Below are 23,910 nucleotides of genomic sequence, written 5' to 3'. Positions count from 1 at the left end.
GGAAGTGTCTGCACTGGAATCCGCACAAAACTTTACATGCGATGTAGATTTTATATCCACAGCATGTCAATTTAAGTTTGCAGATAGCTGCTGCGGATTTCACCCTTTGCAATACAGATGAAATCTCTAGCAAATCTGCAGTGTTTCTGCACCAACATCTGCAGCACAATCCGCAGTTTGGTGTAGCTTTTGCTGCTGTAGACAGTTTAGATCTGCTGTGGAAAACCTGCAGCAGACGCCCCACATGGGAAAATACCCTACCCTTAAGGCCTCTTTCACACAGCAGGAACACGTGTGATTTTTCCGCGCGAGTGCAAAACATTGTAATGCGTTTTGCACGTGCGTGAGAAAAATCGTGCATGTTTGGTACGCGCATGCTTGGGATTGATGTTCTGAAGATTGTATTATTTTCCCTTATAACATGGTTATAAGGGAAAATACATTCTGAATACAGAATAGGGCTGAAACGATTATAACTCGATTAAATCGAGTCAAAAAATTCATTGATGCAGTTTCCCTGCATCGAGGAATCGTTTACATCACGTGATCACGGAGCGGGAGTGAAATTAAGCGTCTCACTCACCACTTCCGTGTCCTCCGGAGGCCAGAGAGGCAGGACTGAGCCGGCCGGCACAGCTGAGGGAGGAGGAGGGAGTCTCTCCCTCCCCACTGTGCGCGGCTGCCGCTGAAGACCAATGAGGACAGAGGAGGAGGGGAGGGACTGTGGCCACTGCGCTACCATTGACTGTGCCGGCCATATCCCACAGGGTCCCCCTCCTCCCCCCCATCATTGGTGGCCGTGTCAGTTCCGATTGGAGCCCCAGCAGTGTAATGCTGGGGCTCCGATCGGTTACCATGGCAGCCAGGACGCTACTGAAGTCCTGGCTGCCATGGTATGTTAGTGAGCAGAGAGCAGCGCATTATACTCACGTGCGCTGTGGAGGGCGGTCGCTCCTTCTCATAGGCCTGTGCGGCGCATTGCTAATGCTGTAAGCATTAGCAATCCGCCGCACAGACAGAAGAAGGAGAGACCGGCGGCCACAGCGCACATGAGTATAATGCGCTGCTCTCTGCTCACCAACATACCATGGCAGCCAGGGCTTCAGTAGCGTGACTCCTGGCTGCCATGGTAACCGATCAGAGCCCCAGCATTACACTGCTGGGGCTCCGATCGGAACTGACACTGCACCAATGATGGGGGGGGGAGGAGGGGGACCCTGTGGCCACTGCCACCAATGATTAATACTGGGGAGGGGGGGGAGGCAGATCAGAGGCATGGGGGGGGGGCAGATCAGAGGCTGGGGGGGGAGGCAGATCAGAGGCTGGGGGGGGGAGGCAGATCAGAGGCTGGGGGGGGGGGAGGCAGATCAGAGGCTGGGGGGGGGGGAGGCAGATCAGAGGCTGGGGGGGGGGGAGGCAGATCAGAGGCTGGGGGGGGGGAGGCAGATCAGAGGCTGGTGGGGGGCAGATCAGAGGCTGGGGGGGGGGGGCAGATCAGAGGCTGGGGGGGGGGAGGCAGATCAGAGGCTGGGGGGGGGGGGAGGCAGATCAGAGGCTGGGGGGGGGGGGGAGGCAGATCAGAGGCTGGGGGGGGGAGGCAGATCAATCTGGGGGGGGGGGAGGCAGATCAGAGGCTGGGGGGTGAGGCAGATCAGAGGCTGGGGGGGGGAGGCAGATCAGAGGCTGGGGGGGGAGGCAGATCAAGGCTGGGGGGGGGGAGCAGATCAGAGGCTGGGGGGGGAGGCAGATCAGAGGCTGGGGGGGAGGCAGATCAGAGGCTGGGGGGGGGCAGATCAGAGGCGGGGGGGGGAGGCAGATCAGAGGCTGGGGGGAGGCAGATCAGAGGCTGGGGGGGGGAGGCAGATCAGAGGCTGGGGGGGGCAAGCAGATCAGAGCTGGGGGGGGCAAGCAGATCAGAGGCTTGGGGGGGGCAAGCAGATCAGAGGCTGGGGGGGGGCAAGCAGATCAGAGGCTGGGGGGGGCCAAGCAGATCAAGAGGCTGCGTGGGGGGCAAGCAGATCAGGCTGGGGCAAGCGATCAGAGGCTGGGGGGGGCAAGCAGATCAGAGGCTGGGGGGGCAAGCAGGATCAGAGGCTGGGGGGGGGCAAGCAGATCAGATGGCTGGGGGGGGCAAGCAGATTCAGAGGCTGGGGGGGGCAAGCAGATCAGATGGCTGGGGGGGGTGCAAGCAAGATCAGAGGCTGGGGGGGGGCAAGCAGATCAGAGTGCTGGGGGGGGCAAGCAGATCAGAGGCTGGGGGGGGGCAAGCAGATCAGCAGGCTGGGGGGCAAGGCAGATCAGAGGTGGGGGGGCAAGCAGATCAGAGGCATGGGGGGGGCAAGCAGATCAGAGGCTTGGGGGGGGCAAGCAGATCAGATGCTTGGGGGGGTGGCAAGCAGCTCAGAGGCTGGGGGGGGCAAGCAGATTCAGAGGCTGGGGGGGGGCAAGCAGATCAGAGGCTGGGGGGGGCAAGCAGATCAGAGGCTGGGGGGGGCAAGCAGATCAGAGGCTGGGGGGGCAAGCAGATCAGAGGCTGGGGGGCAAGCAGATCAGAGGCTGGGGGGGGGCAAGCAGATCAGAGGCTGGGGGGGGGCAAGCAGATCAGAGGCGGGGGGGCAAGCAGATCAGAGGCTGGGGGGGGCAAGCAGATCAGAGGCTGGGGGGGGGCAAGCAGATCAGAGGCTGGGGGGGGGCTGGGGGGCAGCAGATCAGAGGCTGGGGGGGGGCAAGCAGATCAGAGGCTGGGGGGGGCAAGATCAGAGGCTGGGGGGCAAGCAGATCAGGCTGGGGGGGGCAAGCAGATCAGAGGCTGGGGGGGCGCAGATCAGGCTGGGGGCAAGCAGTCAGAGCTGGGGGCAAGCAGATGAGAGAGTGGTTAATGGAGTGCAAGCACCACCTTGGCATGTATAAAGTTATTGGTTTAGAGAGGGGTTAATGAAGGCACCTCCAAGGTGCTTTCATTAACCTCTTCAAACCAATAACTTTATACATGCCTAATGCCAAGGTGCTTCCATTAACCCCTCCAAACCCAATGGGCATGTATAAAGTTATTGGTTTGGAGGGGTTAATGGAAGCACCTTGGCATTAGGCATGTATAAAGTTATTAACCCCTTCAAACCAATAACTTTATACATACCTAATTACGTACGTTATTTTAAGTAGCTTTTTCTTATTAGATTACTCGATGAATCGAGAAATATAATCGATAGAATACTCTATTACAAAAATATTCGTTTACTGCAGCCCTAATACAGAATGCATACTAAGATAGCGCTGGAGGGGGTTAAAAAAATAAATATAATTTAACTCACCTTAAACCACTTGATCGCAAAGCCGGCATCTCCTTCTGTCTTGATCTTAGCTGTCTGCAGCAACAGGACCTTTGGTGACGTCACTCTGGTCATCACATGATCTTTTACCATGGTGATGGATCATGTGATGTACCATGTGATGACCGGAGTGACGTCACCACAGGTCCTGTTGCTGCAGACAGCTAAGATCAAGACAGAAGGAGATGCCGGCTACGCGAGCAAGTGGATTAAGGAGAGTTAAACTATTTTTAACCCCTCCAGCGCTATTGTACTATAAATTCTGTATTAATAATGCTATTATTTTCCCTTATAACCATGTTATAAGGGAAAATAATAATGATCGGGTCTCCATCCCGATCGTCTCCTAGCAACCGTGCGTGAAAATCCGCACTTGCTTGGGGAATTATATATGAAAAAGTTGGCAGCACCGAAAATAAAAAAAGAAAATAAACGGGTGCCATGTCCTGGGGCACAGGCTAATAGCCCAAAATACAAATGGAAAAAATGGACAGCACTCCAAAGATATACAATATAGAAAAATGTATTCACCCATGTGGAACAAAATAGCAGCAGCGACGTTTCGGCTCATCCATAGAGCCTTTCTCAAGCTTGAGAAAGGCTCTATGGATGAGCCGAAACGCTGCGTGAAAGAGTGCCAAGCCCTGTTCCCGACAGCAGACACACGGAGCTGTAACATGATTGATAATGCTCTGTGCCTCTCTGTGATCTTTTTACTACAAAATCACGGTGACAACTGTATCTCACTGTGATTTTGTAGTAAAAACATCACAGAGAGGCAAAGAGCATTATCAATCATGTTACTAGTCCGTGTCTCTGCTGTCCAGAGCGGGGCTTGGCTGTCTTTCATGCAGCGGATTACCTGCACAGCATCCGCTGTGTGAAAGAGCCGTACTAAGGCTGCATGGTCACATTCATGTGCAGTCTGCGAAAAAAGGCACTTGTCAGCCGCACCTCCCGGACACAAAGTGCATCAGAGTCATGTAGGACGCAGCGAGTTCATATCTGACCGCACGTCTACTGCACTTACATCATCATGCGAGAACAGCACAAGAGACCCACAGTCTGATAGGAACTCAATGCTTTAGGCCTCTTTCACACGGACGTGTGCGCCCCGTTGCCGTATTGCGGACCCGCAATACACGGGCACCGGTCCGTGGGCATTCCACATCACGAATGCGGACCTATTCACTTCAATGGGTCCGCAAATCTGGAGATGTGGAACGGAACCCTACGGAAGCACTACGGAGTGCTTCCGTGGGGTTTCGTCCCGTACTTCCGTTCCGCAAAATGATAGGACATGTTCTATCTTTTTGCGGAACTGCCGGATCGCGGACCCATTCAAGTGAACGGGTCCACGATCCGATGCAGCTGCCCCATGGACTGTGTTCGTGCATTGCGGGCCGCACACGCCCGTGTGAAAGAGACCTTATAAAGCAATGATGCAGCGAGTTTGTCAGAGGAGCCGCCGTCGTTGGGAAGACGCGGCCGACACATGGGCAGTGCTTCCCGATTGTGTGCATGCAGCCCAAGGCCTAGTTCACACATTCAGTGATTCCCATGAGTGATTGGGAGCCGAAGCTAGGAATGAGGCCTCTGGTGTAATGGAAAGATTTGTATCTGTTCTGTGTCTTGGCTCACAATCACTGACAAATAATGCCATGAAACTTGCACCAGATTTTGTTACAAAGGTTGTCTATGACAAATGACAGTCCCAGAATATGCTGTGCACTGGACACACAAATTAAAAACGTTGAACAGTCATTACAAGCCAAACATAATGCATGATGAAACATATGATGTGTGAATGCAGCCTAAAGACATGAGGTACAGAGCTATAATATTTTAAAGGGAGTGTCACCTCCATATGGCCATATACAGTGCTTACATTGTCCTATAGCACACCTATACATGAATGTAATGGTTCCTTTGTACTCGCAGAAGCTGGAAAAATGAAATTTGATTGATATGCAAATGAGCACTCGCAAGTGCCCATGGGCGGCGTTCACTGTGGTGATGCCCAGGCTGCCCTGCCTTTTTTCATTGTTCCCCGGCCCCAGCCTCTGCATATGCCCGCCCTCCTATTCCCTTGCGCAATCCTAAGGTCTGGCCGAGATCCCGCGACTGTGCACTGCCTCGCCGGGCCGGAGCATGCGCACTGCGATGCCCATTGTGGGCATTGCATCGCTTTAACTACTGGGCATGCGCCGGCAAACAGCACATTGCCGCTGGTTTTGTTCCGTTCGCAGGAGCATGCGCAGTAGTTAAAGCAATGCCGTGCCAACAATGGGCATCGCATGGCCTGCTCTGGCCTGGCGAGGCAGTGCACAGTCGCGGGATCTCGGTCGGACCTTAGGATGACGCAAGGGAATAGGAGGGCGGGCGAACAATGAAAAAAGGCAGGGCAGCCTGGGCACCAACACAGTGAATGCTGCCCCATGGCACACGCGAGTGCTCATTTGCATATCAAAGTTCGTTTTTCTAGCTTCTGCAAGTGTAAAGACAAAGACGGAGGTACCATAACATTCATGTATAGATGTGCTATAGGACAATGTAAGCGCTGTATATGGCCATATGGAGGTGACAGACACCCTTTAAGGACACATGCAAATTTACTGTGGATCTTCTACGCAGATTCTGCACTAAAAGTCAAATAGAGTACAATGTGAATAGCATTTCCAAAACTCCATTTAAACACCAGTCTTGAGTGGTGGATTATCAATGCCCTCAATTTGCAGCAAGCAAAAACAGGGCACATCATTTTCCAAAGACTGATTTGTCCAGAGATTACTTAAGGGGGTTGTTCACCCTTGGCGGTTCTACAGGAACCCCAGCGTGGCCTGTGGAGGTAATCATACCTACCTGATCCCCACCACTGGGTTATGGCTCATTTGCTCCCCCGCTGCCACTGCAGCTCTCAGGCCTCCCCACATCAACATCTGGTGGGTCACATGGGCCTGCAGCAGTGGCATGTCCCAATGCATCACATGACACAAGAGGGACACATCGCAGCTGCAGCCACATGACCCGTGACAAACCAGATGTAGACTGGTGAGATCTGAGAGTTGCAGCCAGAGAAACAAAGGAGCCAGCGGCAGGGTTCAGGTTCGTATGGTACTACCCTTTGCTCTGTCAGCATGGAAATTTTATTATCAACTACAAACCCTTCTGGGATTACGACTTCTTCAGTATCCCTCAATGCATAAAACATGTATTACCATATGCAGCTCACAAAATGGAGCATAGATCTACCGGAATATCCACCACACCACACCAGCGGTAACGCTTCCCACTGCTGTCACCAGAAACCTGGACACTTTCTTAGATGGCACACCTAACATCCAGGATGGCATCTACTGGCATTACAGATAAACTTGGGCCATGCTCACACATCAGATTCAGTCATTTTTGACAGGAGGAATTGCACCGCATGTCATGCTATTTTTACCATTAAAGGGGTTCTCCAGGAATTAGATATTGATGTCCTATCCTGCTATACATAGTAGCAGGTTGATATCTGAACAATCATTTGACAGACATGGCCATACACATTTTAGTCCATATTGGTTGTTACAGTTGTTCAACATGGCCATTCATGTTCAATGAAACCAGGCAACAGATGAACGATCTTTCTGGGAACGTTCTTTCCAAGAAATATCTTTTGTTCAGAAACAACCTTTCTTTGAATGAAAGATTTTTCAACCAAGTATCAGAAAAATTTTCAACACAGCGGAATTATTTTAGACAATCTTGGTCTGTCATTGGCCGACTACTGCAACTGTTTGTTGGTAAATTTCACCTGACGTATGATTGTTTTTATCAACTTTAGACTAATGTGTATGGGTACCTTTAATTCTATTCACTTTTACACCAGAATTGTGGTGCAAAAGTTGCATCTTGGGTCCCACCCCTTTTCCAAGAAGCGATGCCTCCTTCCTGCTAAGCCCTGTTCCCTTTTAAAGGCTATGGACACATTTGTGCACTAAAAATCAATAACCCCATATCTTACCGTAATGCAGCACATAATAAAATCTCACTTGATTGTTTACTGGTATCAGCTTTACTTCTCATGCTCTCAGAAATGCTCCGATATGAGTTTTGCTCAGTGCTGTCATCTCCTGTGAGAATCTGTGGGCGTTCCTGTTGATTTCACATGCACCAGCACGAGCTCTGATGCCCCGCCCCCACATCCTGTTACATAAGACAGCTAGCAGCCACTTACATATAGGCTGCTGGAACTTGCAAGTAACTTAGTAAGATTTCATTCCAATCCACAACATGGTAAATCTTACAGTATGCTGTAATCAGCAGATCTATTTCTCACTTTCCATTATTTGTAGACCAAATAGATATTTCTGCTGATAACTTTAAGGTACTTTCACACTTGCGTCGTGAGGATCTGGCAGGCAGTTCAGTCGCCGGAACTGCCTGCTGAATCCGTAAATCTGTATGCAAACGGATATCATTTGTAGACTGATCCCGATCCGTCTGACTGATCCGTCTGACAAATGCATTGATATACCGTATCTTCGGTGTCAAATGGAAAAACGGATCCGGCATTTATTTTTTTCACATTTTTAAAGGTCCGGATCCGGTTTTCCAGAACACTTGGTACCATATCCGGCATTAATACATTTCAATGGGAATTAATGCCGGATTCGGCATTCCGGCAAGTGTTCCAGAATTTTGGCCGCAGAAAATACTGCAGCACATCCTGATTCATACTAAACGGAATGCTTTCCATTCAGAATGCATTTAGGATAAAATTGAAGCGTTTTTTTCCGGTATTGAGCCCCTAGGACGGAACTCAAAACCAGAAAAGAATAACGCTAGTGTGAAAATACCCTTAGTGCAGAGATTTACAGTGAGAACTATGGCGTTATAATAAGGATATAGATCTCATTACTGACAGCTCTCACTACATGCACTCACTTCTGAATACAGTATTGTGTGCAGTCCGCACAGTGAGCTGTCACTTTTCCCACACAGATTAGTATAGTGTGATGACACAGTGGGGGAGATTTATCAAAACTGGTGTAAAGTAGAACTGGCTTAGTTGCCCATAGCAACCAATCAGATTCCACCTTTCATTTTCCAATGGAGCTGTGAAAAATGAAAGGTGGAATCTGATTGGTTGCCATGGCAACTAAGCCAGTTCTACTTTACACCAGTTTAATAAATGACATATATAAGACAAAAATGTCCACACTCTCAAACACTTTATTCTCTCCTGTGGTCGCAATGTTTTCAGCTCATTCACAGAGTCTTTTCAAGTTATGAGCTAAAACATTGCGACTAGTGTTGAGAACTTCTGTTTCAAGTTTGGCGTACAAGGTTTAGGTTATCTAAGAATTCAGTTATGGATTCCGCTACCACAGACCATAAGGGTCCACTCACATGTCCGCAACTGTTTTGTGGTCCGCAAATTGCGTATCTGCAAAACACGGACACCGGCCATGTGCGTTACGCATTTTGCGGACCGCACTATGATAGAAAAGAGTATTACACTCACCGGTAATCCGGTTTCCTGGAAGTCTCCATGACACCAAGTCCTGAGATTAACTTCCTTCTGATTGGACAGGAAAAACACAGAGGTTAAAAACCCCACCCCCTCCCTTCATCGCCAGTGTATTTTAACGAAGAACCCCAGGATGAAAGGATAATAGATAATAGCAGAAACAAAATGGGTGGGATGTATGTGGTGTCATGGAGACTTCCAGGAAACCGGATTACCGGCGAGTGTAATACTCTTTTCCCCAGTCGTCTCCATGACACCAAGTCCTGAGAAAATATCAAAAACACTATGTGGGGGGGGGGGGGGAGACGACTGCAGAAAGGACTTTACGTCCAAACCTTAGGTCATCATTGGCAAATATGTCTAATCTGTAATGCTTGGTTAAGGTATGAATTCTTTTCCAGGTTGCTGCTCTGCAAATCTGCTGTAAAGAGGCTGAAGCTTTTTCCGCCCAGGAGGCTGCCATGCCTCTTGTGGAATGTGTTTTTAGGGAAGCAGGGGCATCCTTTCCTTGGACTTTATATGCTTCGGAGATAGCCAGCCAATCTTATCCATCTAGAGATGAAACTTTTTGCCGCTCCCCCCCTCCCCCCCCCCCCTTATTGGGACCTGAAAACTGAACAAAAAGATTTGTCTACTCTCCATTGTCTAGTTGCTTCCAGGTATTTTAAGACTGCTCTCCGAACATCTAATGTTTGGTAGGAGATCTCTTGTTCATTTTTTGGATCGTTACAAAATGAAGGAAGAACAATGTCCTGTGACCTGTGGAAGGTCTAAACCACCTTTGGGAGAAACGTAGGATCTAATTTGAGTACTAGTTTGTCCTGGAACACTGAAAGAAATAGCTCTTGGATGGACAAAACCTGTAGCTCACAGACTCTTCTGGCAGATGTTATTGCCACCAGGAAAATTGTTTTGACAGTAAGCCATTTGATGTGGATTGTGTCCATAGGTTCAAACAGATCAAAAGTCAGGCCCACCAATACCGTATTGAGATTCCAGGGAGCTACCATGTTTTTAATAGTAGGTCTGATTCTATTCACTGCCTTGAGGAATCTAGTTATCCAGGGATGTTCTGTTAGCCTGGTATTATATAAGGCTCCTAGAAACGATACCTGGACCCTAAGGGTATTAGGGGATAGTCCTAAATCTAGGTCTTCCTGAAGAAATTCCAAGATTAGTGGGATATTGGCCCCGAACCGGTCAAAGGACTTTCCTGACCATTCAGCAAATTTTTCCCATATTTTTAAGTACTTGTCATTCGTGCTTTGTTTCCTGCTCAGGAGTAAAGTGTTCACTACTTTTCTGGATAACCCTAGCATTAATAAATTGGATTCTTCAGAATCCAGGCTGTTAACTTTAGCATTTTTTAGATCTGGGTGAGTAATAGGTCCCTGACTTAGAAGGTCTGGCCTCAGAGGGAGAAGGAGAGGGGCTTCTATGCTGAGGGTTTTTAACAGCGAAAACCAACTTCTCTTGGGCCAAAAAAAGAGTTATCACAATTAGCGTACAATTCTCCTTCAGAAATTTCTGGAGCACTCTGGGGATTAGTGGAAACTGAGGGAATGCGTAGACTAAATTTGTTGTCCAATTTTGGTTGAAGGCGTCTACTGCCAGAGGATGATCCCTGGGGTTGAGGGAGAAGAACTGACTTAACTGATGATTCTTTCTGGACACAAATAGGTCCACTGTCGGTCTGCCCCATTTCTTTGTGATTAGATGGAAGTGGTCTTTTTGAATTTTTGAAGTGGTCTTAGATGAAACTGTGCCCAGGCCACTGCTGGGATGCATGCTGAAAGGCTTCCTAACACTTTAATGGCCTGCCGGATGTAACAGAATTTCTCTTTCTTGAAATTCCTCAATGTTGTTTGAAGTTTCTTTATTTTCTGAGGTGAAAGAAAGGATCTTTGGGAGACTGTGTTTAGAGTTATGCCCAAAAACATCTTCTGTCTGTCCGGGATTAAATCAGATTTTTCCCAGTTGATTATCCAACCTAGGCTCTGTAGATGGTCCAAAACTAACCTGAGATGGATTTCTAGAATAGCTATGTTGTCTGCAACTACTAACAGGTCGTCCAGATAAGGGATCACGCATATTGCCTTTTCTCTCAGAATTGCTATGGCTTCCGCTATTATCTTTGTAAAAATTCTTGGAGCAGACGAGATTCCAAAGGGGAGACATTTGAACTGAAAGTGTTAAATGTGTCCCTTTAATTCTATTGCGAACCTTAGGAACTTTCTTGATGACCTGTGTATAGGGACATGATAGTAGGCATCCCTTAAGTCTATTGTGGCCATCACTGCATCCTTTTTTATAAGCTTCACTGCCGACTTTAGAGTTTCCATTTTGAATTTTTGGTACCTGACATATTTGTTTAGGTATTTTAAGTTTAATATCACTCTGGATTTCCCGTTTTTTTTTTTTTTTTTTATTATAAAAAGGCGGGAAATAGAATCCCAGTCCTATCTGGTCTTCTGGGACGGGTTCTATTGCGGCCAAGCTTAACAAATCTTTGATGCCGTTTTTTTTTAAAAGGTACCAATTTGACATGGGGGAAGGGTAGTGACAACAAATTTTTGTGGAGGGGGGGAGAGAGTAGTTCTAATTTGTAACCCTCTTCTATAATACTTAATATCCATGCACTGTTTGTTATGTGCTCCCAAGATTTTTGAAAGGAGCTGAGCCTTCCCCCCCCACTGATATGGCGTCATTGCTTGGTATTGGTGGTGGAGGATTCTGCTCGATTCGGGTTGAAGAGGAAATTTCTTCCCCTGCCTCCCTTCGCATAGCTCCACCTACTGGTCTTTCTTTTATCTTTCTTATTTTCAGGCTGATAGTGTGGGTCATGAAAAAGCTGCCTTTTTTGTTTGTATATTTCCTCTGGGAAACCCCTTTTTTTTATTAGTAGCATTCTTTAGGATTTTATCTAGGTCTTCTCCAAAGACATATTGACCGTGGAACGGGAGTGCGATTAATTTATTTTTAGAAGTGATGTCCAGTGACGACCACGCTTTAAGCCATAACGCCCGTCTCGCTTTATTGGATAGAACGCCTGTTCGGGCGGACAGTTTAACAGATTGTGCTGCTGCGTCTGCTAGGAAAGAGGTTGCCATCTTTAACAGGGGCAAGCTCTTCAATATTTGGTCACGTGGTGCCTTATTGACTAGATCAGGGATGCTCAACCTGCGGCCCTCCAGCTGTTGTAAAACTACAACTCCCACAATGCCCTTCTGTAGGATGATAGTTGTAGGTTGTCAGGGAATGATGGGAGTTGTAGTTTTGCAACAGCTGGAGGGCCGCAGGTTGAGCATGCCTGCACTAGATGCATCTCTAATTGTTCTAGCCACAAGTTTAATGTTCCGGCTACGCAAGTTGAGGCTACACCTGGTTTGAGAAGGGCCGCTGTTGTCTCCCAGGTCTTTCTTAAGAGACTCTCCGCTTTCCTATCTAGAGGATCTTTCAGTTGTGCCGAATCCTCAAATGGTAGAGCTGTATGTTTCGCCACCCTTGCTACTGGTTTGTCTAGGCGTTTTGGGCATTTCCATCCGAATGGTAGCCCTAATTGCCCTGATAAGCTTGTCAATGTCTTCTGAATTGAACAGAAATCATTTGTATTCACTATCTTCGTCTGAGGACGCGACATGTTTTTGTACCGACTCAAAGTCCGAAACTGCCAGTCCCTCAGAATCTGAGTCCAAGATAAGTGACCGATTACTGCGGGTGTCTTGAGGAGGAGTAATTTTTGGGGGTGTTGGTTCCTTAGATGTTAAGGCCAGCTGAACCTCCTCTTTAACTACTTTCCCAATATCTTCAAGCAAGCTGGAAGATTCGGATTTGACGATACTGGATGTACATTCTTTACAAAGGGGTTAAGATCCTGTATTAGACAGTCGTTAACACCAGATACCAAGGGAGGAAAGGATGAGCAGACCAAACCAGCAATACATAAGCATGTGCCTGAGAGCAGGCTACTCACAGTCCCTGGGTTTGATGCAGGCTCAGTTCCAGAGCCCGGCGTGAGGGGGGGGGGGGGGTACTCATCTCGACTCCCGACCGCTTCCAGGGACGCACTCTTAGGAAGAAGCCGCGCTGTGCAGGGCGCCATTCTGCAGGTCCTGTGGGTTCTTCTAGTTTCCTTTTTTCCTTCCAGGACCTGTGGCACATGTTGATGACTTCAGGATGCTCCGCTCCCGGCGTCTGACGTCACCCGCCTGCCGGCCGGCCGGAAGGGACGCATCTCAGTGCCGATCCGCCGAATCTTCTTTTCCCCTCTGCATTAAGTCCCCCTGGGCCGTCGAAGAGGGGATCTTCGCAGGGGGGGCATACCGTGATGCGCCCGAGTCCAGGCCTAACCGGGAGGAGGAGGGAGAGCTGCCCTGCAGATCCAACCTCGGTCTGAAGGAAAAAATTCCAGGTGAGCCTGCTAGAGCTCCATGCACCTCTCCTGCTTCCTATCCTGATGGGACAGGAAAAACACTGGCGATGAAGGGAGGGGTGGGTTTTTTAACCTCTGTGTTTTTCCTGTCCAATCAGAAGGAAGTCAATCTCAGGACTTGGTGTCATGGAGACGACTGGGGAAATGCCTATTCTTGTCTGTGGCTGCGGACAAGAATAGGACATGCTCAATATTTTTTGCAGGGCAGCGAAACGGAAGTGCGGAAAGCACATGGTGCTGTCAGCATCTTTTGCGGCCCCATTGAGAATGAATGGGTCCGCAACCCATCCGCAAAATTGCGGAACGGATGCGGACCCATTATGCGGACATGTGAATGGACCCTATGTTATGGTCCGTGGTAGCAGAATCCATAATGGAATTCTTACATAACCCGAACCTTGTACTCATCCCTAGTTGCGACCACAGGGGTGAATAAAGTGATATATATGTCCGCAGCACTCCTTGAAGTAAAAAATTTGGTCTTTATTCACACATGTCAAATATTGACAACGTTTCGGTTCTCTCACAGAACCTCTCAAGTCAGGTGAAACACAAAGTGCATACGTGCAGGTATAAATACATGATCAGGTTGTTACCTGGTTATTGGTTGATGAATTATTTCATCAACCAATAAACAAACCGTGCACTCCCCTTTCTGAACGTGTTACAATTCCACCATTAACATCACATGCTAACGTAAATACAAGCGGATCCAGGTGTATTACATATATAACTTCAATATCCATAATCGTTTTCATAGTCATACTATCTGTTTTAAAGTGCATATAATAAAGTGCATAGTGCAATAACAAAACTATCTAAAAACTCTAATACCTTGCTGGGAACCTATGGAGTAGAAGAAGGTGGCGTCTTAGTTTCTGTAAATACGCGCCACTACTTTGCGTCTACTCCTCGTCAATGCGCATGTGCCGATCCTTCTCCTTCTCTTCGGTGATACATAACCCCTGCACGTCGCTGGTGGGCGGAGACCAAGCGTCGTGACGTCTGGTAGGCTGCGTCAGCACGCTCCATGTGCATCATGTACCCGCGAGCATGGTGCTACAGCCACCCGCGTCACCGCGCCTGCCTTTTTCCGCCATTTTTCAAAAGGGCAATATTTGGGCAGTAATTAAAACTGACATTTTTCTAACTCCTACTATTTCCCACTGTCCAAATTATAAACCCAGCTTGGTACACACCAGACTCTATTCTAAGACAATGTAATATATATCCACATCACATTATAATATAATTGATCCGTATAACTTCCATTGGGTCCACCCCATACAGCAAACTGGATACATCAGAACACAGGCACTATGGAGGGGCACTAGCTAACCATCCCTCCTGTTACCCTAAATTCCACATTTAACCCTTTGGGTTACAGAGTATCTAACCGAAAAATCCACCTGAGCTCGGTTTTCTTTAGGATAGCTAACCTATCACCTCCTCTTTCAAGCGGTTTTACATGATCCAAGATCATAAATCTCAGGTCATTTTCCTTATGATTTTTTTCCACAAAGTGCTTTGACACGGGCAAATCTTTTCTTTTATTCCTAATGGATTGTCTATGGTTATTTAACCTGGTTTTTATGTCGCATGTGGTTTCCCCCACATAGAGCATTTTGCAAGGGCACCATAACACATATTACCCATGATGAATCACATGTGAGGTAATATTTTATGTTAAATATTTCTTTCGTGTCTGGATGCGTGAACGCTGATCCCTTAATTCATCAGTTTACAATTCACGCATCCCAGGCACGGAAACGATCCTGTATGTCTGGTCTTCAAAAAAGTCTGTCTTAACTGACCCCTTTCTGGCAGTCTACAGTGTACAACCTGCTCTTTTATATGCCATCATAGGAGGTTCTATAAGCAGCTATAGTGGGGTGACCACTGCTAAGTAGCCCCCAATGACGCCTCACTATCCGTTCTGATGTATCCATGTGATGTTAATGGATGAATTGTAAGGCCTCTTTCACACTTGCGTTGTCCGGATCTGGCGTGTACTCCACTTGCCGGAATTACACGCCGGATCCAGGAAAAACGCAAGTGTACTGAAAGCATTTGAAGACGGATCCGTCTTCAAAATGCTTTCAGTGTTACTATGGCACCCAGGACGCTATTAAAGTCCTGGTTGCCATAGTAGGAGCGGGGAGCGGCATACTTACCATCCGTGCGGCTCCCGGGGCGCTCCAGAATGATGTCAGAGCGCCCCATGCGCATGGATGACGTGCCATGCGATCACGTCATCCATGCGCCTGGGACGCCCTGACGTCACTCTGGAGCGCCCCGGGAGCCGCACGGATGGCAAGTATGCTGCTCCCCGCTACACTTTACCATGGCTGCCAGGACTTTAGCGTCCCGGCAGCCATGGTAACCATTGTAAAAAAGCTAAACGTCGTATCCGTCAATGCGCCGAAACGACGTTTAGCTTAAGGCCGGATCCGGATCAATGCCTTTCAATGGGCATTCATTCCGGATCCGGCCTTGCGGCAAGTCTTCAGTTTTTTTGGCCGGAGCAAAAAGCGCAGCATGCTGCGGTATTTTCTCCGGCCAAAAAACGTTCCGTTCCGGAACTGAAGACATCCTGAACGGATTTCACTCCATTCAGAATGCATTAGGATAATCCTGATCAGGATTCTTCCGGCATAGAGCCCCGACGACGGAACTCTATGCCGGAAGACAATAACGCAGGTGTGAAAGAGCCCTAACACGTCCAGAAAGGGGAGTGCACTGTTTGTTTATTGGTTGATGAAATAATTGGTAACAACCTGATCATGTATTTATACCTGCACGTATGCACTTTGTGTTTCACCTGACTTGAGAAAGGTTCTGTGAGAGAACCGAAACGTTGTCAATATTTGACATGTGTAAATAAAGACCACATTTTTTACTTCAAGGAGTGCTGCGGACTTTCTTTGCTGTCTTCCGGACCACCGCGGGCACCCTACATCTGTGTAACAAAGGGAGTGCTGCCAGATTTTCTTCATGGATATATATAGCAAAAATATAAAACACAACACTTTTGGTTTTGCTCCCATTTTGTATGAGCTGAACTCAAAGATCTGAAACATTTTCTACATACACAAAAGACCCATTACTCTCAAATATTGTTCACAAATCTGTGTTAGTGAGCACTTCTCCTTTGCCGAGATAATCCATCCCACCTCACAGGTGTGGCATATCAAGTTGCTGATTAGACAGCATGAATATTGCACAGATATGCCTTAGACTTCCCACAATAAAAGGCCTTTTACTCCCTAGAAAAAAATCTAAGGGGTAGCAATACGCCTTAAACTTTTCCCTGCCACTCATCAGCGCAGTGAGCACCGTGAACGGCACAGGCAGCGCAGCGATGCTGCTGCCTGAAACAACCAATAACAAGGCTCCTTACAGTGAGGAGCCTTGTTATTGGTCAGTTTGAGCAGGCTGCCGAAGCTTATGGCACACCGCTCTGAAGTGAGGCGCGTGATCCTCACTGGCGGGGCAAGTGGTCTTGCTGTGAAATTAGTGTAGTGGGGATCTGAGCGCCTTGTTTTTCCCTATAATGATGAGACTGAAGCGCTCAGCAGAGCACTGTCTCTCCTCTCTGCTGAGTGCGGTAGTGAAGATAGCCTCAATAGAAGGTTTAGGGGACAGTCTTCACTACCGCACTCAGCAGTGAGGAAAAGTGGCTGAGTGATTCAGACTCCTGCACTGGACACACCAACAGGAGACCTCCATAACGGACAGACCTCTCACCCGTAGACCTCTATGTCACCTGTTAGCTTTCCTATGAATCCATCAAGGATCAGATGCTGAACTAGAGATCTTGTTTGCTATAAGGAATCTTCTGTAATGCAGCACGTGGTACAAGGACTGCATGTGGCCATTTACAGCTTCCAGGACATAGTCCCTTTGCCAAGCGCATGAAGTCTTTGATGTAAAACTGTATAATCCAATAACCACAGCGGTGGTGGCAATTTTGTGGCATGAGATAGGGCAATGGGTCATGGAAGACAAACTCCCCTTTATAGCAAGATCAAGCACAACAGCCTCTAGATCAGGGATCAGCAACCTCCGGCACTCCAGTTGTTCTGAAACTACAACTCCCAGTATCCTCCTTTCACTTCTTGGGGAGTTAAAAGAACAGCTGAGCAAGTGTGCATGCTGGGTGTTAAAGTTTCACAGCATCTGGAGTGCTGAAGGTTGCTGCACCCTAGATCTATAGGTGAGCCTGGGGGTTATCACTAAGTGATGACATCATCCAGATCCACAACAAGTGACTGTGACGGTGCAAGCACCTGGCACCAGAGGTGTGTGCCCTGGTCTTTTGCTTGTGCCCTTGGTACCAGCATGCACCACCATCCATTGTGCCTGTATCCTACTCCGCCAGTGCCTCAGGTCTCTTCAGAGTCTACCAACAGCCCCGGTGGCACAGACATACCCACCTGAGAGCTCATCTACAAGGACGTAACTTTGGTGGGCAGCAATGGCCACGTGATGGATGGCAAACCCCAGTGACCAGCGGCACAAAAACAGCAGCAAAAATTAAGTGTCCCAAGATCAACACCATTTACCTATCCATACTTGACCAAGAGAACACTAGAACATGGTAACCAAGGTGGAACCCCCAGCGATCATGTACTTGAAGGGGACATGTCTGTTTTAGTAACGACTTGCATTTCCCATGCAATAACAATTCTGGAGAATGAATTCGGCCGTACTGGCCACCAATGTGTTAACTACAGGGGGAGGTCTGCCCCCTGCTGCCTGGCAGCACCTGCCAGGCAGCAGTCATGTACACAGTTTTTAGTATATTCTAACCTGAAGCGTCCCCATCACTATGGGAAGGCCTCTGTGTTAGAATATACTGTCGGATCTGAGTTTTCACGAAGTGAAAACTCAGCTCTGAAAAAGCTTTTATGCAGACGGATCTTCAGATCCGTCTGTATGAAAGTAACCTACGGCCACGGACGCCAATCTTGTGTGCATCCGTGTTCTTTCACGGACCCATTGACTTGAATGGGTCCGTGAACCGTTGTCAGTCAAAAAAATAGGACAGGTCCTATTTTTTTTGACGGACAGGATACACGGATCACGGTCTCAGCTGCAAAACGGTGCATTTTCCGATTTTTCCACGGACCCATTGAAAGTCAATGGGTCCGCGAAAAAAATACGGAAAACGGCACAACGGCCACGGTTGCAGTCAACGGTCGTGTGCATGAGGCCTTAGGACGACAAACCCTTCAAACCTCATAAAATCACTGCAACAGTGACCTCAGTGGTACCGACCCCCTCAGAGCAACAGTGACCTTAGTTAAATTTAAGATTGTCTAAATTTGCTATTTATGCATAGAAGACCAGTAATGGTTTCCCTGCATAAATAGCAACCCCTTAAAAGGGAGTCGGTCACCTCCATATGGCCATACACAGCGCTTACATGGCTCTGTAGCACACCTATACAGTATTGTAACTGTACCATTGCTCTTTTCTTTAGACTTGCACTCACAGGAAAAACAAAGTTTAATTCATATGCAAATGAGCACTCGCAAGTGCCCAGGGGCGGCGTTCAGTATGTAGGTGCCCAGGCTGCTCTGCCTTCTTTTTACTTTACTCCTCCCCAGCCTCTACCTTTGCCCGCCCTCCTGAGGCAAGAGACTTGGAGGGCGGGCAAAGGCAGAGGCTGGGGAGGAGTAAAGTAAAAAGAAGGCAGAGCAGCCTGGGCACCTACATACTGATCGCGGCCCCTGGGCACTTGCGAGTGCTCATTTGCATATGAATTAAACTTTGTTTTTCCTGCTGGTGCAAGTCTAAAGAAAAGAACAAAAGGTACAGTTACAATCCTGTATGGATGTGCTACAGAGCCATGTAAGCACTGTATATGGCCATATGGAGGTGACAGACTCCCTTTAATGTTATGTATGCCTTCGTATTAACTATTTGAATTACTGTAACTTTCGTACTCTTCATCGGCTGAAAATACTCCTCAAAAATGGTAAGAGTATTTTTACTCTTCCAGAAAAATAAATGGTGCGACCTCTGTGTCTGGTGATGCAGAAAACACCAGAGGGAAACTGAAGCTAGAATTGATCCCATAGTTTTCTATGGGACTGCTCATATACTGTACATCTACTCTATCACTTGTGATGCCTGATGTCAAAAAGTGATGGGCAGAAAAATGCTGTATGCAAAGTTTTTTCTTTCTGGTACTATCAGTCTGTAGATGCCACATACAGTTAGGAACAGAAGTATTTGAACACCCTCATGGAGGGGTCTGAAATTCACATTGTAGGTGCATTCCCACTCTCATTGTATGATTTTGAAATAATTCTTGTCTTGCACGGCTGAACATAAGTATTTGAACACCTGAGAAACAGCAAGAATTCTGTCTCTCAAAGACCTGTTACTGTGCCTTTAAAAAGTCCACCTCTACGCCACTCATTAATCTAACTTAGTAGCACCTGTCTGAGCTCTTCAAAGACACCTGTCCACCCCACAGTCAGTCAGGCGCCAACTACTACCGTGGGCATGACCAAAGAGCTGTCAAAGGACACCAGAGACAAAATTGTGGACCTCCGCAAGGTTGGAAAGGGCTACGGGGCAATTGCCAAGCAGCTTGGTGAAAATAGATCAACTGTTGGAGCAATTGTTAGAAAATGGAAGAGGCTAAAGACAACTGTCAGTCTCCCTCAGAATGGGGCTCCATGCAAGATCTCACCTCATGGATTATCACTGATAATAAAGGTGAGGAATCAGCCCAGAACTACAAGGGAGGAGCTGGTCAATGACATGAAGAGAGCTGGGATCAGAATTTCAAAGGTCACTGTCAGTAGAACACTGCGCCGTCATGGTTTCAAATCATGCATTGCACGGAAGGTTCCCCTGCTAAAGTCATCACATGTCCAGGCCCGTCTGAAGTTTGCCAATGACCATCTGGATGATCAGGTCAAATGAGGTCAGATGAGACCAAAGTAGAACTTTTTGGTCTTAACTTCACTCGTCGTGTTTGGAGGAAAAAGAAGGATGAGTTGCATCCCAAGAACACCATCCCTACTGTGAAGCATGGGGGTGGTAATATCATGCTTTGGGGGTGCTTTTCTGCAAAGGGGACAGGACAACTGCACTGTATTGAGGAGAGGATGAATGGAGCCATTTATTAACAACCTCCTTCCCTCAGTCAGAGCATTGAAGATGAGTCGTGGCTGGGTCTTCCAACAAAGCATACAGCCAGGATAACCAAGGAGTGGCTCTGTAAGAAGCATATCAAGGTTCTGGAGTGGCCTAAAAAAAACGGAACAGATCAGGAAAGAAACAACGGACGTGTGAATGGACCCTTAGGGTCCATTCCAGATAAACGTTCCTTTTTTTTGTGGATCCGTGCTTCCGAATCTGTTCCGTGTTTTTTTTGTTTGTTTTTTTCCAAAAGAAAAAAAAAAAAAAAGAGGAGGAATAGATGTTGCTAGGGTACCAAAAAAAACAAAAAAAAAACTGGTGAAAACAGAGGACATCTTCTAGAACAGGTGCCATTTTATTGTGCTTTTGGTGTAGTAGGAGCTGTATAAAATCTCTGCCTTGCTAGCTTAGTTTTCTACAGTTATCTCACCGATAGTCATGTCTGAAGACTTGGATAATGTACCTGGATCATAGTGATCAATCGGTCCACTTCATATGCCATTTTGCAGGAGAGCAGGAGATGACCTGAACTTCTCTCACCGCAGGCACTGAGGGCTGGACTTAATTTTTTTTTTTTAGTTTCCTGCCAACTGATCAGTTAAAAAACTGATAACATTTGCATGGTTTTGTGCATGTCATCAGTTTGTATGCGGATCCATTGACTTGAATGGACAACGGACCAGAAAAACTGACAGAAAGTAGGACAAGCTTTATTTTTTTTCAGGATCCGCATACTCAAAAATAGGAAAACGGAACGGATTCAGTGATTTGGAAAGCACTATGATTGGTGTCCGCATTTTTGCTGAGGCAATTGAAATTAATGGATCCGAAAAAACGTTCCGATTTAAAACGGAACGGAAACGGAGTGTTATAACGGACGTGTGAATGGAGCCTAAGGGTACGTTTACATCAGCGTTAAAAACACAGTAAAGGAACAGCCTGCTTGAGCTCACCATATCCAGAAATTGCCAATCACCGCTGGATCCCCATTGACTATAATGGGATCCAGTGGTGATCTGGCGCTTTCTGGAATAAATGCCGGGTTTCAGCCAGACAAGTACCATTGCATGCAGCGCTTTTTGTTTAGGTGACCGCACGAATGGCGGGATTACCCGATGAACCATCATTTTGCTCTTTCATCAGATAGTCAGCAGCACCTTCACCGTACCAAGGGCATTTAAGATGAAGCACAAGGAGAACTCCTGGGGGGGGGGGGGGGGGCTTCAGGAAAATAATGAGGGGTACAGATGCAGCAATCTCTGACTTTACACATTAAATAAACCATTGAAACAACAAAAGCCAACTATGTATGTATGCAAAATATTATACATAAAGGGGCCCATACACATTAGATAGCAGACAGCTCTCTCTCGATCCTCTCATACTTATGAACGGTTCATCGGAGCATGCATATGTAGTGAATGGGGAGATAGCCGCTGCCAGAGGATTATCTTCCAGAGAACATGTCCAATCCTCCCCTGATGTCAGCACTGGAAAGGAGGCTACTTTCACATCTGCGTTTGTGCTGGATCAGCAAAAACGCTTTCATCATGATAATCCGTTATGAACGGATCCGGTTGTATTATCTCTAAAATAGCCATGACGGATCCGTCTCTAACACCATTGCAAGTCAACGGGGGACGGATCAGTTTTCTTTTGTGTCCGAGAAAACTGATCCTTCTCCATTGACTTACATTGCGAGTCCTGCCGGATCCGTTTTGCTCTGCCTCCCAGGACGAACTCAAAAACGCTGCTTGCTGCGCTTTTGTGTGCGTCATGGGAACGCAATGAAACGGAACATAATGCATTCTGATGCACGCCATTCCCTTCAGTTTAGTCCCCATTGACAATGAATAGGGTCAAAACTGAAGCGTTTTCCTCCGATATTGAGCTCCTACGACAGATCTCAATACCAGAAAGGGAAAGGGCAGATGTGAAAGTAGCCTAAGAGCATCGGCCGAACATGTGTATGCCCAGCCACAGAGGAGACTCGGTAAGTGCAGATGCTAAAGGGCTCTTCTCATCTGAGACCCTAGGAATAAAGGGCCTGCCGATCTTATTTTAGCGCTGAGCAGTGTTGAGCGAACGCACTTGGGTTTTAAGTTCTGCGTCCAAAGTTCGGGTTATCGAAGAATCCCGCTATGGATTCCAAATTCCGTTATGGTCTGTGGTAGCGGAAGCCATAACGGGATTCTTCGACAATCCGAACTTTGGACGCAGAACTTATAACACAAGTTCACGCCACACTAGCGCTGAGCCCTCTATACTGATGAACTATCCTGAGCAGTCCCAGTCTGGCCACAAACAGTGCTGCCTGCACTCACTGAGGACCAAGAAGCTGAGATATGGGGGACACTTGTGAATTTATATATATATATTCTACAGAGGTAAACCATAGCATAAATGTAATTAGACCGACTCTTCAGGGGTTAACCATATCATAAACGTAATGAGGCTCTGCAGGGGGTTAACCATAGCATAATATAACAGTGTATAGGGAAATCATCAGCCCTCTGTCCAGTTTGATTCTGTCAAAAAGCCCCCCAGACATCAGCTTCCATGTGGCCTAGGGATACATTTGAATGCTCCGCCAGAAGGCCTGGGCATTTATCACAGGAGATAACAGCACAAGTCATAAAGGCAGAAGCAGTAAAAGCGTAGGGCTGAGTGTTGTCACCCTGTCAGCATCGCACAGGCAGGGGACATGGGTGACATCAGATGTAAGGAGCTGCTAACAGGCATATATAACAGGCGAGTGTCAGCACCTCAGCGGCCTGCCCCTGCTGTCACCTCCACGGGCCTATCAGCCGACCACGACCTGAGGCCTTGCAGTCCTGACAACACACAGAGGCTGCGCGGCTGGAAACAGCACGAAGCTGGCCCGCGCCTCTGCTCAGCCCCGGGCACACACCACTTCCACCTGGGGGTGCTTATATACAGACACCTCACCTGGTCGCAGTGCCCGCTCCCCGCCGTCTCTTCCCTCCACTTCAGCCGCTCGTCATCCGCCTCCCCCTTCCCTCCGCTATAATGGAACGATCTGCAGGCCCCACCATCCGCGCCAGAGTAGGCGCTCACCGAGGCCCAGTCATACAATCCTGTGTACTATGCACCGAGGACCGGGCAACAGAAAATACCGGGACCCCCCCTCCCCGGTGCTGAACAGATGGGGCGGGGGAGATTACCGTACATAACCTAACACACACGCGTGAAGCAGTAAATACCACAATGAAGCTACCACATGTGGGCATGGCCATGAAGCTGGAGCTAGCCTGGAGTGGTTAAAATAGGGTCACATGACCAGATGGAAAGGGGTGGGCTTACCCCCCTTTGCATCCCTGTGTGGGGGGAAAAAACAAAACAAAACAGTACAGGAACAGGTTGTAGCTGGTAATAATAGGACTGAGGGCGAGAGTTTTCTGTGAGAGAGAGGGCCACGAGGAGCAGCCTGTGGAGGAAAGACGGGCGCA

General features: G+C 47.8%; 1 protein-coding gene across 3 annotated transcripts in view; it reads right to left on the bottom strand.

Annotated features, from left to right (window-relative positions):
• Positions 1-23,685, bottom strand: part of RNF44 (ring finger protein 44) — a 71,089-nt gene extending 47,404 nt beyond the window's left edge. For 2 of the 3 annotated variants that reach the window (XM_044280607.1, XM_044280610.1), the window contains exon 1: positions 23,390-23,685. The gene's annotated coding sequence lies outside the window, so the exon portion shown is untranslated. The remainder of the gene's footprint in view (positions 1-23,389) is intronic. The other variant, XM_044280605.1, reaches the window with a different exon arrangement.
• Between the last annotated feature and the right edge of the window lie 225 nt (positions 23,686-23,910).

Source organism: Bufo gargarizans, chromosome 2 (assembly GCF_014858855.1).
Source record: "Bufo gargarizans isolate SCDJY-AF-19 chromosome 2, ASM1485885v1, whole genome shotgun sequence".
In the NCBI taxonomy this organism is placed as follows: Eukaryota; Metazoa; Chordata; class Amphibia; order Anura; family Bufonidae; genus Bufo; species Bufo gargarizans.
Note: the sequence above shows the minus strand (reverse complement) of the source record. Positions and strands in the feature narration are given on the sequence as shown.